Genomic DNA, 5,038 nt, shown 5'->3' with positions numbered 1-5,038 from the left:
GATGAACTTGAATACATTAAGATAAATTTTTAGAAGGGTGAAAGCACAACAAAAGTGGAAAAGCCACACCCTGGAAAAATATATTTGTAATGCATAACCTACTGTGTGAACAAAATATTGATAAATATCAACAGCAGGTTCAGATAAAGATCCTTCTTGGGGAGATTAAACAGGTTTCCTTATTACAGGCTACCAATGGAAGCCAGTGTAGTCAGGACATACAGCAAAGAAATCAGCAACATTATCCAGGACAGATGGGAATATCCACTTCCAAAATCTAAAATCTTCACCTGTGGTACCCAGTTCTGGATGGTAATATTCCTGCATCTTCCAAGTCTTTGATGCTTGAACAAGTATCGTCAATTCTTCTGGATTGCAGTATTGCTTCCAATTTAACACTGGTGTAGACAGGTTCAGATACTTCTGCCTGGCCCTTCCACCCATAACAACTCGAATGTCACAGGCTAGGGCTCTGCTAAATGCTTAATCTCTTCAAGGGTTGAGATCTGGAAACTAGATGAGGGCCCATAATTTTCCATTGTAGCAACTTATATCATATTTTTGCTTACTGTTTCTTGAATTTTCTGATTATACCTAGTAAGCAACATTTTTGTTGCCTTCTCATTCAACTTGCCCCTGTGAAACCATGATCCATTAGCCAACACCAGATACCCTGTAGGTAAAGGCACTTTGGTTGTCACCCTGGCCTGCCTATCCATTATGGTAATGACCTCAGCAGCCTTTGTTAACTGCTACCACCTGGCCTTTGCCGTTCTGGAATTGCATCATCCCCACTAATATTATGATGCTAGATTTCATGGCAGAACCCTCTATTTACTAACCCTGGCCTACAGAAGACAGAAACTATTAAGCTTCTCCAAAGATCCTGGCGCTCCCGCATCACTGCATTCTTTACATCCTCAGTGAAGGGAATATTCCCTGACCATTCCAAGAACATAACCAGCTGCTGGGTTCCCAGGACATATAAAATAAATTCATTCTAACATTCCCACCTCTCTGAACTTTCTGTTCCTTTCTTCAATATTATGCCAAGGAAGTTCTGTCATCTTTACCTCATTTGATGTAGAACGATATCAGATCCACACTTTAAGAAGCCAACCTGTTGGGGTGCCTGGGTGGCTCAGTCCGTTGAGGGTCCGACTCTTGGTTTCAGCTCAGGTCATGATCTCATGGTTTGTGGGATCAAGCCCTGTGTAGAACCCCACGTTGGGCTCCGTGCTGATGCTGGGGAGCCTGCTTAAGATTTTCTCTCTCCCTCTCTCTGTCCCTCCCCCATTCATACTCGCTCTCTCTCTGTCACTGTCAAAAGAAATAAATAAACTTGAAAAAAACCATCCTGTTAAATTATTGGGATTCCTGAATTATGGCTAAGTACCCTCATATTAATGAATTCTACTCCATTCAGCTTTGTATTCTGTCCCCCTGGTCTAACATACTCAAGATACACTCCTATACACATTCGCCAGTCCCAGCTAACATCTATTAGCCAGATCCTGAAATTCCTTTGGCATGTGGGCTATTTCTTCCCAGACCAGAGCTTGTACTTTCCTGCTCAGGCTATGCTGAAACCTGACTTTGTTTTTCAGCCAGGAGGTAATGAGGGTGTTGGGGCATATCTTGAAGAAAACAAGAATCATCTTGAAAGGCACCTGCTTCAGATTAGGTTATTGCATGTTCCTCCAGGCAAGCAGAGACTGTTTTTCTGAGGCAAGTGGTTAGGGGCTATATCTGCCAGCCTGGAAAGCTCAGAGTAATCCAGGAGCTCAAAACTCTTACGCTTGTCTACCTAAATATCTTCATTTCAAGTCTCTGGGCCCCATTCTTTTCTTGGAATCTTTGCTGTATGATCAGACCCTTGGCCTGATTTTGAGCAAAGTTTACCTGCCATTGTCCTGAACTGTGATAAAGGCACTCTGACTTTCAGAGCATGACTTAAGTTGTCAAATAACTGCCCTAAGACTATAGACAGAGAAAGTGTGTGTGTGTGTGTGTGTGTGTGTGTGTGTAAAATTTTTTGCAAGACTTTTAATGCCTATAAAAGAAGCCACATCACAATAATTTTAATTAATATTGCCCCCATACTGACCAAACACGATAGCTATTTGATCTCCCAAAACCTTGTTGTATCTGCACCTCATCACAATTAAACTATGGGTGAAATCACCGCATGCCGAGGATTATTACCACACCACCTACCACTGCAATTGGCTCCCTATTGCTTTCAGACAGCAGGCAATTCAACTCTAAAATCCCATCCTAAGGAGCCACTTTTTATAGCTCACTCCTTTTGTGTTAACCTGGCTTTCCTAGAAAACAGAGTTTGAGGCAAAAGCTTAAGTGCTAGTACTTTATTTGGTAGTGCAATTCCCTGAGGCAAGAATGAAGGAAATGGGAAGTCAGACAGGGACTGTAATGATTAATTTTTCTGTGTCCACTTGACTGGGCTAAAGGATGCCCAGACAGCTAGCAAAATATTATTTCTAGGTGTGTCTGTGAGGGTGCCTCTGGAAAATATTTGATAGAGTGAGTAAAGAAGATCATCTCCCCAATGTGGATGGGCAACCACTAGTCCACTGAGGGTCCAAATAAGACCAAAAAAAAAAAAAAAAAAGAAACAGAGAAAAGGTCAATTTGCTTTCTCTGCTGGAGCTGGGACATCCAAGTTCTCCTGCCTTGGACATCAGCACTCCTGGTTCTCAGTCCTTTGGAATTTAAATGACTGGCAACTCTGATTCTCAGGCCTTTAGATTTGGACTAAATTACACCACTGGCTTCCCTAGCTCTCTCATTTACAGATGGCAGATCATGGAACATCCATAATCATGTGATACCAATATACATCTTATTGGTCCTATTTCTCTGGAGAACCCTGATTAATACAAGTACTAAGATACTACTAAGGTACTAAGATATGTTACTGCTGTATAAATACCTGAAACTGTGGAAGTGGCCTTATATCTGAGTTATGGGTAGAGGCTGGAAGACTTTCGAGGTGCATTCTAGAAAAAGTCTATATCACTGTGAATGGACTGTTAGGAGAAATTCTAGTGAGCACTCAGAAAGAAAAGAGGAGAGCTGTAGAGAAAGTGTCAATCTTTTTAGGAAATACCTAAGTAGCCCTGAACAGAATTTTTGTAGAAATATGGATGGTAAAAGCCATTTGATGAGGCCTGAGATGGAAATGAGGAACATGTTATTGGACAGTGGAGGAATTGCCATCTTGTTATAAAGTGGCAAAGAACCTGGATGAATTGTCTTCATATTCTAATGTTTTGTGGAAGATAAAGTTTGTGAATGATGAAATCAGATATTTAACTGAAGCTATTTCTAAGCAAAGTGTTGAAGGTGCAGCTTGGCTCCTCCTGACTGCTTGTAATAAAATGTGAGAAGAGAGAAATGACTTAAGGATGGAATTGTCAAGCAAAAAGGAAACAAAACTTAAAGATTTGGGAGATTCTCAGCCTGTTCATATTGAAAAAAAAAATGAGAATTCTGTTTGGAAGGAGGACACTAAGAGTGCAGCCAAGTAATCATTTGATAAAATTAGTATGAACCAGCCATCTCAACAATAGCCAGGAGCTAGTGTCAAGACAATGAAAGAATGACCCCAAACGCAATTCATAGACCATCAGGGCTGGCACGACTATCACAGACCCAGAGGGCAAGGGCCAGGGGCCAGAGTGGTACCCAGATCCCCATCACATCACAGGCTCCTTAAAAGCCTCAGGGGAAGCTCCAGTAGGCAAGCAGCAAACATTGGTGATATCTGTGACACACCCTCTCTGCCAGCATGCAGAATGCACAGGTCCAGGACATATAGATGCCTCCACACAGATTTCAAAGAACGGAACTTCTGGAAGAGCCACAGTCCTGGGAACCCCAGCCCAGAAGAGATGCCAGCCCAGGGCAGAGAACCACCTTCAGAGAGTCACTGTGGGGCTGGACCATTGGACTGTTGGGCCGATGTTGCCTCCTTGGTGGGCTTGGTAGACAGACCATCAGACCAAAGAGGATTATTCTACAGGCTTAAGGTTTAATGTTACTGGCCCCATTAGGCTTCTGGACTTAACTAGGACCTGTCACTCCTATGTTATTACCTATTTCTCCCTTTTGGAAAGAAAATGTCTACCCTATGCCTTTCCCACCATTGTATTTTGAAGCATATTACATGTTTGGTTTCACAGGTTCAGAGCAAGAGAGGAATTTGCCTCGGGATGAATCTTACCTTTGGTTTCACTCATATCTGATTTAGATGATATTTAGATGAGACTTTACACATAGGCTTTGAAGTTGGTGCTGGAACAAGTTAAGATTTGGGGGGCTATTGGGAAGGAATGAATGTATTTTGCATATGATAAGGACATGAGTTGGGTGGGGGCAGGAATGGAATGCCATAGACTGAATGTTTGTGATCCCCCCCACCCAAAAAAGTTTATATGTTAAATCCTAAAATCTAATGTGATGGTATTTGGAGGTGGCGACTTTGGCAATTGAGATCCTGAGAATGGAGCCCTCATGAATGGGATTCATGCCCTTATAAAGGAGAACCCAGAGAGCTCCCTCTAACCATCTGCTATGTGAAGACACAGCAAGAAGACCACTATCTATGAAGTAGGAAATGGACTCTCACCAGACACTGAATCTGCCAGTGATTTTATCATAGACTTCCAGGCTCTAGAACTGTGAGAACTAAAGTTATGCTGTTTAAGACATGCAATTTATGGTATTTTTGTTATAGCAGCCCAAAAAGACTAAGACGAGGACAGATGGAAAGGAAACACAATGCTGGCCAATGAATCATAAAGAAACACATAGCCAGTTGCTCAGCCATGTGGGCTATCTCCCAACAGGCTATATAAATTTTTATATTCCATATATTGGAATAGTCTATGAGAAGGAGAGGTAGAGAGAAAATGTACCTGTTCTTTTCTTCCTGTCTTCTGTACCCCATTGGTCAAGACTCATCTGTGTACTTCCAGGTTGAACCACCTGGCCCCATAAGCAGCTGCTGGGGATA

This window comes from Prionailurus bengalensis, chromosome B4, assembly GCF_016509475.1.
Source record: "Prionailurus bengalensis isolate Pbe53 chromosome B4, Fcat_Pben_1.1_paternal_pri, whole genome shotgun sequence".
In the NCBI taxonomy this organism is placed as follows: domain Eukaryota; kingdom Metazoa; phylum Chordata; class Mammalia; order Carnivora; family Felidae; genus Prionailurus; species Prionailurus bengalensis.
The sequence above is the reverse complement of the archived record's forward strand: the minus strand, read 5'-3'. Positions refer to the sequence as shown.